We start from the raw sequence: 11,118 nt of genomic DNA on the forward strand, positions 1-11,118 counted from the left end.
AAACAATGCCCTGTATAAACACCCATTCTGAAGAATAACAAGACACAATTTGTGAGGAAAATTTTCTAGCTGCTGAGGAGTAAGGCCACTCTTTCTGACCTAGCTGCGACGTAACCAGGAAGGAATGGGTTGTTTATTTTGGAAAATAACAGAATTCTGCACTTCTTTATGGGAAGGAATTTTTATGGGTAACATTAAACTTAAGTGCATGGCCTTGAAGAGACTCTAATTTCGGGATTTATTCTGCTCTTGAATCAGCTGTGTTTCTTTATTTATTGTAGAAGAAATTACAACCCAAACAGGACCTGCTGGGGAGACGGTGAGAAAGAAGCCCTGGTAAATATCTATTATCCCAGCCTCACATGAGCAGTGTGCACGTAGCTCCTAGAATGTGAATCTTGGCACTTCCACAGAGAATGCACCTCCAGAAAATATTTAATTCATTTGTCGTTTTCATTAAACAACTCCAGAGACTTTTTTGAGTATCTACTAGGTGCTAAGCTTTCGGGTTATAAGACATTTGGCTACATATGTAAAAGTGTTTTGTCAGTCATTTTATTAGCGATAATGTGTGTGTAATTGACCAAATGCATTTACATGTACTATCCCAACCAGCTTTTCCAAGATAGGAATCTATCTGCTTTCTATGGAGACACTGACTGAGACTCAGGCACATTTTGGCCCTTGCTCCATTTAAAAAAAATCTTCATCTGAGGATATGTTTGTTTATTAAGAGGGAGAGAGAGAGAGAGAGAGAGAGAGAGAGAGAGAGAGAGAGAGAGAGAGAGAATCATTGATCTGAAAGAGAAACATCGATTGTTACCTTTTTAGTGTATGGGACAACACTCCAACCAACTGAGCAAGCTCCTTTTAGATGATAGGTGATAAATGGCATTATTCCTGGGGGTTCATTACGGTAACTGGAGTGGATCAAATGGTGGTTCTTCCCAAAAGGTTCACACGTCTCCCCAGCACCTGTGAATGTGACCTTATTTGGAGACAAGGGCTTGGCAGGTGCAATTACGTTAAGGATTTCAAGATGAGATCATCCCAGCTCCTCCCTGTGGGCTGAAGCCAGCCTGCACAGGCCCTACTCCTACCCTTTCCCCCTCGAGCGACCAGAAGTTGCACTTTCCTCCTGTACCCAGTGGAAACTCCTTCATAAGCCTCTGTTCTCATAAACAATTAGGAGTCATTGGGATTTTTATTTATTTATTTAACTTTTGGCCAGGGCTGTTAGGGGGTAACTTTTTTTTTTTTTTAAGGATGATTTTAGTTTATCCTGGAACTTGCTACCCTGCCTGCCAGGGAAAGACATCGCAAATTAATAAAATGTTTGCATCTCCTCTCGCATCTCCTCCTTTCTTATCCCCAAAGAAACCAGCTTATCCCTGTAGTAAATCAGCATGTATTTATAGGGGGTGGGTATATTGTCATCCCTATAGGCCCTAAATCCAATGAAAAGTGTCTTTATAAGAAGAGGAAGAGACAGACAGAAGAGGAGAAAACGCAGAAGGGGAGGCCCCGTGAAGGTAGAGGCAGAGATTAGAAGGATGCTGCCACCAGCCAGGGAGCACCTGGAGCTGCCAGAGGCTGGGACAGGCATGAGACTTCTCCCCCAGAACCTTCCAAGGGAGTGTGGTCCTGTGACACCTTGATTCCAGACTCTGGCCTTCAGAGATTCAAGAAAATAAACGTCTGTTGTTTTAAGCCACCAAGTTCGTGGTACTTTGTAAGAGCAGCACTAGGAATGTAACAGAGCAATTTGTTTCTTAAATTTCTTTACTCTCCTTGACAACTCTAAGCCATGCTCTCCCATGACAAATATGGATCTGTCACCTTTCCCCTATCTCCTGATCGCAAGGACTCCTTTTTCACAGCTGCGTGTCATCCTGGAGCAGAGACCGCGCTAATCTCTCTGTGTGGTTGACAATTTTAGTATGTGTGCTGCCAAAGTGAGCACAAGGACTCCTTTTTCAACAGGAGCCTATTCTGTGAATAGCCTTGCCAGTGAGGCATCTTTGAAGAAGAGCTTGACATATGGCAGAAATTTGGGGATTTTTTTTATTGTTGACACTGTTATAGATATCCCCCATCCTGCCTTGCCCCTATCTACCCAGGCCCTGCGCCCCCAGGCCTTCACCACACTATTGCCCCTGTCCATGGGCTATGCATATACTAGTACATATATAAATTCTTTGGTTAATTTTTCCCCATCCCCCCACCTATTCATCCCCGCCCCTGAGGTCTATCAGTCTATTCCATACATCCATGCTCTAAACCTGTTTTTTTTCATCATTTCATTTTGTTCATTAGATTCCACATATGAGGGATATCGAATGCTACTTGTCTTTCTCTGACTGGCTTGTTTCGTTTAGTATAATAATCTCCAGATCCATCCATGCTGTTGAAAAGGGTAAGAGTTCTTTATTTTTTTGCAGCCCTGCAGTATTCCATTGTGTAAATATACCCTCTCTTTTTCTTTTTTTTCTTTTTTTATTTTATTTTATTGCTTACAGTCTTACAAAGGGTATTACATATGTGTCCCTTTTTTCCCCCCGTACCCTCTCTTTTTCATCCACTCATCTAGTGACGGATACTTGGGCTGTTGAAATACTTAATGGACATGCAATCATCCCCAGAAGATGAAAAAAAATGAGATATGTGTGTGTGCATGTGTGTAAGTGAGAGAGAGAGAGAGAGAGAGAGAGAGAGAGAGAGAGACTTCTAATTAGTTGCTTGAAATTACTTGACATTTCTAATCGACTTTATTCTACAATTAACTTTTAAGGTGATTACGTGTTTAAAGTAATCGTGCTGATTTCTTACAGAAGGAAATGTATGCACACTTGGGAAGGGGCTATGTGTTCATGCCGTTGTCACACCTCCAGGAGGCGTTCAGCAGACTGGCATCACCCCGCTCCCAGCAGCACTCCCCTTTCCTGTAGCCTAGACTGATCCCATGCCGGTTTCCTAAGCCTTTAATCAGGGTGTGCTTTCTTTCAGGCAAGGCTCGCTGAGAAATACAGCTTTGTGCAAAGCCTCACCCATGGCTTTTCATAGCTGTCTTTTATTCGCTATAAAATGAAAGAAAAGCAAAATGGAGTGATTTTTCCTAAGTACCTTATGCACAGTGTGCTACATTATATAATTAGGAACTTATCATAAGTGGATGCAGGCTGATATTTTAATTGCATTTTTGGCCAGTCAACTTTGGAGATATGTATTAGAGATTTAGAACATAAAAGCACATTTACAACCTTCTCAGCTCTTGCCTCATGCCTCCCACCGATGTGGGTGACTGAACTTCGGAGAGGGATTTCCTGAGAAGGACACAAAAAGCTGGAATGTGCCCTTGCTCTCTACCGCCAAGGAAAACTGCACATAAATGACACAAGGCAGGCTTTGCTATTCCTTATATTTAAAAAGTTTTAAGAATAAATGGACAACACACCCAGATATTTGTAAATAAAATGGCATGTGGTCCAAGAATCTGAGAGGGGATGCGTAGCAGCTCATGTAGGTAAAGGTTCACTTGAAATAAACTTGGAAACAGGGCCCTCCATTTAGCGTTTTCAGAGTCCACGTAACCGGTGGAATTTCCTCAGGACTTTAAATGAATGTTTACTTTTGAGGTGTTTCTGACAGTAATCTCACCTAATTTTTTTTTCTAGCACTTTTAGGAAATTCTAAAGTTTCTTAGGTCTGGTTAAAGAAAAAATAAATAAAAAGTTTTGCTTTTTCATCTCTGCCTGAAACTTCTTAATCAGAGCCACTTGGCTCGCCATAGATTCTGAGCATCTTCCCTCATTAGGATTGCCCAGGCTGTCCTGTTACGCCCGAGATGATAATGAATCATCATTTCTTTCTGTCCTCCCGAGTGGATAGATGAGAGCTTTCTCAGGCAGTTCTCTGTTGAAGTGCCCTCTGATCCACTTGATAAAATTGTTCAACACCGTAGAAGTTATGCTCGTCATTTCTGTGGGTGACGCAGAGCCTCCTTGTCAGATGGCAAGGTGTGTGTGTGTGTGTGTGTGTGTGTGTGTGTGTGTGTGTGTGTGTATAGAAAGCTACTTACTTACTAGTCAGGGGCCAAAATTAATTCTAAGGCCCAAGAAATGACATCTAAATGAAATGTCTCCCCATATTTGAATAGGTCATCACTAACACTGAGGCTGTCTGTGATGTAGAAAGGCCGTGAATAACAACTCAATTCCACACTAATCTGTACTTGAAGACTGTCTCTTGGGTCTTAGTTGGAATTCACTTCAATTCAGTGAAATAAGTATTAAGAATGGTTAGGTGGTCAGGCGCAGTCTAGTGGGACATAGAGACATTTTCAAAAACTGAATACCAAGTGGAGTATGACAAGGGCTTTCATCGGAAAGAAACTAGAGTGCGGGCGGAAGGGTGGTAGACAGGATGAAATCTAACAGGATGGCTCAAGAAAGATGATGAAGGTGACACTTGAGTTGTAGGACATCGGAGTGGTTAGGATTTTGGTAGGAAAAAGTGAATAAGAAAGGCACTCTGGAGTTGAAAGTTTACCACAAAATGGGCTGATAGATCACAATGAAACCAGAGAGAGAGGTAACATTTCTAGAGGTGGAGAAACCTTTTTATTCCTTTTTAACTCGAGGAAGCATAAAATGCATGCAGCCCCCACCCAAGCCCCAGAGATGCTCAAGTGCTGTCCTTATGTCCCCACAGTCCACAGAACTGCACATTATTTGTAAATCTGTTTCATGAGCTACATCTCCAACCCAAAGGTTCTGTTGGTTCTTTGCCTTTTAGCCTATTGCAATTCTAGTAATTTCCTTATACTGATGGGTTATTTGGTTCAACTCTTAAATGACTTCTTGCAGATACATTGCTGAGGGGAGTCAAAAGTATCAGAGGTGGTTGAGAAAAAAACACTTTTTCCAAATTTAGGACACCATTTCGGAAGATTGTTGAAATTGTTTCTCTAAAATGCCTTCCTTATTTATTGTGATGAAGTGGAGGACATTTGGATATTTCCAAAAGTGAGCAAATTCTTTCAAAAGCCATATTATTTACTTTTTTTCTATTTACTAGACTGTCACAAAGCATAATTTTTATATTTCGATTTTTTTATCTAACTAGGAAAATGCCTGTCTATTACACTCCATAATGCAGCAGTTGTATTTCTTTTCTGGGATCCATTTGTGAGGAGGCATTAACTTGGAAGGTAGTTTGGTCTTATAAAACGAACATGAAGGCAGGAAACAGATTTGTTCCTATATTGTTCCTATCTTTGTGTGACTCTGGGTGGAAATAGCATCTACTTGTGCTTCAGTTTCTTACCATTCTTTTTATAAGAGGGAAGATGTTAAGTCATTTGTGTCTCTAGTTATCTCACTTGGGTGAAGTAGGAATGAAAGGAGGTAGGTAGATAAGAACAATTTAGATAAAATTATTTTGCTTATTGCAACAATTCTTCCGTAAACTCTTGATGACCCTGTGAAAGATGCAGAAAGTTGCCTAGGGAAGTCTACTAGTAAATGCATGGTTTTATCCTGACTCTTAACCCTTGTGTCTGATGTGATGTAAGTTTTTGATAAGTCAAAGGATGAGAAATGGGAGCAAATAAATAAAGGTCAGAAATTAAGTTGTTTTAAAAGTGATTTAACCAATGGTTACAAGCTTTCTTGCAGATTTGCTTGCATTCTTGGTTTCTGAGAAGTTGTATGTGCCATAATTTCTACTTATATGCCCTGTGTCTTTGGCACGGCGGGTAAATCTCATTGTGGTGTTCTCCTTCTGACATGTGAGGGACTATTTCTTTCCTCCTTTCTACAGTCATTATTTTTTCTTTCTTCCTTTTTGGCTTCTTATATCGGAACTATCTGTACTCTTCAAAATACTCTCAGTGCTTTCGAACTGTCATCTATGAGTCATCAAGGTGCAGGAATGAGACATTTTGATAGCATTTATTACGTGCTGTTGGCAGAGAAAATAGAGCTAAGTACAGGTTGTATTAAGAATCATCATGCAGGAAACAGCCCAAACTCCAGGGCATTCTCACCTACCCAACGGTGTGCTCACACCTCCACCTCAGCAGATATTGCAAGTTTTGTGTGTTTTTTTTTTGAGTCAGTGATCTTATAAGTCACTTTATAGGATTTTGCATTAATTTACCAAGGACAATGTTTAAGTTTTATTGAAAAACTACAGCACAGCTCTATGAAAAGAGTAGTAGTTGATTTTAAATCAAATTGTACCATGCATGTAAATAGAGTACATGATGTAGTTGTCATATATGTCATGTAGATACAGTTTGATATGTTGGTCCAGAGACAGAGAGTCTCTCTCTTTACAGGTAGCTCAGATTAGAATGTGTAGAAAGGGCACAGTTAACTGGGGCAGATAGGGGCCCTATTTTGGTTACGGTCTGGTTATTCCAATGACTCAGGCTCAGTGTAGCTGATGAATTAAGAGTTTTTCTTTCTTCATTACCCAAAACATGTTGACTAATCATGCACATTTTTTCTTTTCTGTTAATTTACTATTCAAATTCATGCAAATTGGTCCACATGTTGTGACAATACTACACGTTGCAAGTATGCATGCCTGTTTAGTACTTCTCTTAGCAACAAAGCTGCTTAACCAGTGACCCCTGGGCCCCAAGTGGCTCAAGAATAGCCTTCCAGAGCTCTATGTACTCCCTAGAATTGTCAGTAGAATTTTCTGGGTAGCACATATGTGCATCCTTCTGCAGAGAGGAACTTTCATGGAATGATCCATGTTCCTCTGAATCAAAAACCCTCTACCTATCTGTGCCTGAGAACACACAGATCTCAAGTTTTTAAGCCCTGATCTCTGCATACTTATTTCAGGTGTCAGGTATAATTGCAGAAAAATCTGTATCTAAGGTGCCAGTGGTCCTTGAAGTGAGGGACTCTCTATTTCATCACTGAAAACCCAGTGACTTGCACAATGCCCAACAAATAATAGAACTGGGTAAGTCAAAAGGAAAATAAGAACTGGGGAACAGTGTCATGAGTATCATTATCATTAGACAAATTAATATCCCCTGCCCTGTCTCCCAGTTATGCCACATATTGTGGGTGGTAGGTTGTCAGCTGTACCTCAGAAGGTAGAGTGTGCTCTGTGTCTCTCTCAGCCCCATGAAGTACCTTGTCTGGGCATGTGGGCTATGTGGAACCATTCCCAGCTAGTTATTCTATGCCTCTGAAAGGGAGCCCACGTATCAAAACCTGCAGAGTGCTAAGAAAATTCACAACATTTCACTAAAAATATGGGACGTGAGAACAGCAGCTTTGGCTTTGAAACCCAGAATAACTCAATTTAGTGTATGTGTGGAAAACTACTACCCTTTTTCTGTAGTGAAGATATGACAAGTCTCTAACATTGCTATTTAATCCTTACAACATCTCTTTCTGGTAGAGGCTGTTATGTAAATGTGGAACATGTGTGGGAACAGAAGATTAGTGAACGTAGGGCACTTGTACAAGGGCAAGGTTGGAACCACAGTGGTCTGTGGAGCCGCACCCGAAAGTTCCAACATGACCTTCAGGGTGAGCAACTTTGGTTGTCTTTCTGTCTTGTCTGACAGCTGAGGCTCCAGGCTCTGATGACCTCTTGGTCATATTCTCAGAGCTGGCCACAGAGGCAATGTTGTCCAAATGAGCTTCTGAAAGAAAGTTTAATTTAATTGGAAAAAAGGGGAATTTTGCCAATACCTCCAAATTCGGCAAAATTTGTGGCCAGGGTTTGGTTTTGTTGTATGGAAACTGAGGAATTACCTAGGAGCCCTTTCGGGTCTTACTTTCTATGTTCACTGGTGACTAGAATACAATGACAGGAATGTCCCTTGTCCCTGCTGTCCTACTCCTGCCTCCCTCACCACCACTGGGTTGTCCTGTGCTGCCTTCAGAAGATTTACTCCTTAAATTAACATTTTATTTTAGTTCCTATTGTGTACAGGACCTAAGTTCTATGGTCCCCCCCGTTGCCAAATAGCTGATTGCCTGCCCCTGTGGAAGCTTGGGGACCTCAGGGAAGAGCAGACATTTGCAAGGTAGGGAAGGATTCCCAGCTCCTTGTCCCCTCCATGCCTGGGAAGGTCCTGTTCCTCTGGGTGAAGGAGAAGCACTTGATTCACTGCTAAACAGTGCACTTCTTCCACAGTTATGAATGGCCCACTTTCAGGTTACATCATGGGTTTTATTGGCCAGGTAAACTAGGGTTAATAATAGTTCAAATGAATGACTACTGTATGCCAAATGCAAGGTTAAGAGCTTTCTGTTTTATTTCATTCAGTCTGCACAATAACGTCCTGAGATATGAACTGTTATCTTCCCCTTTTTACAGAGAAGGGCACTGTATGAGCTTGCCAGAGCTGCTGTAACAAAGTGCCACACACTAGGTGGCTTCAGCCACAGACATGAATGGCCTCACAGTTCTGGGGCTAATGGTCTAGGCCCGGCTGGTTCCTTCTGAGGCTGTGAGGGAGGCCCTGTGTCAGGTCTCCCTCCTTGATCTACAGATGACCACCTTTTCCTGGGTCTTCACGTGACCTTCCCTGTGCATGTGTCTGTGTCCTAACCTTCACTCTGTGAAGCCATCAGCCTCGTGAGATTTTATGGCCCACTCTAATGGCCTCATTTTAATCCAGTCACCTCTTTAAAACCTTACTCTGCAGATGTGATTCCATTGCGGAACTGGGGGTTAGAACTTCAATATTTAAATTTCTTTTGGGGTGGGGGGTGGGGGGGAGAATCACAATTCAGTCCATAACAGGCACTAATGGCCAAAGAGGTTTAGCAATCTCCCTAAAATCATTCCTAGGATGAAGTAAAAAATTGTATTGGCTACAGTGACTGTGTGTGACCCTATCTCCTCAATCCTGCCATCATGTTTAATTGGTAGAAAATCTTCAGAGGGAAACACAGGAGGACATGAGAAGCGGACTTTATACTGTCATTGAGTTTAATAGTTATAGAGGGTGGACTGAAGGGGGTTTGGTGCAAAGTGGCCAATTTTGGAGCCTGCACATGACCAACTAAATGCTGGTCGGATTAATAAGGTCTCATTTCACTAAGAACTGCCCATGTGTAGCCTTATCCAAGCTTCACTAAGCTTCCTGACTCATGTGTTCATCAAACATGTACTGTCCACCTAGTCTGTTATGTTAGGTGACAGGCCCACAGTCTATGTGATGACTCCCCTGCCCTGTGGGGCAGATGGCCAATACACACATTACACATCCTAATACTATGTCAGCTGGGCAGAGCTCTCTAAAGAGAAAATAAAGCAGGAGAGGGGATAGGAAGTGATGACAAATGTGAAGCTCTGGGGACGAGTGAAACCTTTGGAGGTGTGTGTGTGTGGTGGGGGGGGGGGGGTGTGAAGAGAAGGCATATGATCTGACTCCTTTTGGAAAGGATTATTCTGGGACCCTGTGGAGAATGGACTGTGTTGGGGTTGAAGTGGGGGAGAATGGAGGCAGGGGGCCCTGTTAGGGTCACTCTTCACTGAATTGGAATGCTATATTCCACTAGGATATGTACATGCACGACAAGATTACACCCCAGAGTTTCAACTCCTGAGTTTTGTGGCTTTGTTTTATTTTGTTTTCTGCACGACGATTAACTCCATTTTCTGTGATCATCAGTCAGGCCCTTACAATTCTTCACCGAGAGGCAGATGTGCATCACCAAGTAATGAAGAAGCGGGAAGGTTTTCGGCCTTTGGACTTGTGAGCTGTAGGTATTTGATGAGAGTCTAAGTGTGGGGGAAATGGAGCAAGAGTCAGAAAATTCTTCGCTTCCAGCTGATGGAGCCAGTGTGGTCATTATATTTGCTCCAAAAGGTCACCTCGAGGTAGAGAGAAGCACTCAGTGCTGGAATAATCGACGCTGCAGCTAATATGCCTCCCCCACAAAAGCAGCCTTCCTGTCTGGCTGAAAGCCTGGGGAGAGGCCTCAGCTGACTGGGTCCAGCTGACTGGGTCCAGAGTTAGTGTAACCAACTCCGTTACGCTAATCCCCTGGTATCCTGTCTGGCTACCAGTGTGGAAACTGCTTTCACTTTCCAGGCAGCCCCAGTGGCTGCCGTCCTCTGCAACCCAATTCTTTCAAAAACTGAGGGCCAAGTCCCACAGAGCAGGAGCCAGGAAACACTGGCCACCTAAGCTTTCGAGAAGCAAGGAGTCAAAGAATCTAACAATGTTGGCTTGTAGTGACTCACTTGGATCTGAGCCTCCTCAGAGAGATTCCTGTAAATGGCCTGAGTATATATTTGGCTTCTCCCTGCAATAACATTCTAGGACATTGCCTCTGTTCAGAGCTCTCCTGAGCAGGCGGTAATTATGGGCAGGGCAAGTAATCCCTGCACATGCCCCTCTGTGAAAGCTGCCTCTCCCTGGGGGAGTTTAACACCCACAGAAGAAGATACGCTTTTTGGCATTAATATTAAACTGAGCCTTTAAGGAACTATCACAAAATATGACTTCGGACAAAACAGAGCAGTGGGAGAGAAAAGTACAAAGTTATGCCTGTAATTCTTTTTTTTTTTTTTTATTGCTTAAAATATTACAATCATGCCTGTAATTCTATCTACTCTCCCCTGGATGTGAAATTGGAGAAAGTTTCAGGTGCTATTTACCTTCTTGATGAATGAAATCTAAATCATAGTGAAATGGAAAACATTAGTTACTTTAGAAATAAATTCTTTTATTAAAAAGAAACTATTGATTGTATCTAGGGTCCCCGATTATGAAAAAAGGGGAAAATACCCTGCAGATAATTATTATATTTAAAGGCAGTATTTTCTTCCCAAAATAAGAACATAATTAATTTAAAAAATTGCTTTGAGAGAGGAATAGTCACAGTGGCGAAACTTTCTATTGTGTTATATACCAGCAAAGGCAATTCTTTTTCTCCCTGTTTGTTTTTCATAATAACTTTTTTAAGTTTGTTATTTGTGAACCGTATTTTGTTTTAAAAGGTTCTGCTGATTCTGAATCTGTTTTCTATGACTTTAAAAAATAAATCCATACAAATTTAGATAGTCATTATAACTGGAGAAATCAATGCACATCAGAAACACAGAGGATTGTAACTTTCTTATAGG

General features: G+C 41.8%; 1 non-coding gene across 1 annotated transcript; it reads right to left on the minus strand.

Moving 5' to 3' along the window:
• Window positions 1-1,856: 1,856 nt before the first annotated feature.
• LOC118671079 lies at window positions 1,857-1,963 on the minus strand. Its single transcript, XR_004972592.1, has one exon. It is a non-coding gene; the product is annotated as a U6 spliceosomal RNA (small nuclear RNA).
• Between the last annotated feature and the right edge of the window lie 9,155 nt (window positions 1,964-11,118).

This window comes from Myotis myotis, unplaced genomic scaffold, assembly GCF_014108235.1.
Source record: "Myotis myotis isolate mMyoMyo1 unplaced genomic scaffold, mMyoMyo1.p scaffold_m19_p_16, whole genome shotgun sequence".
Classification (NCBI taxonomy): Eukaryota; Metazoa; Chordata; class Mammalia; order Chiroptera; family Vespertilionidae; genus Myotis; species Myotis myotis.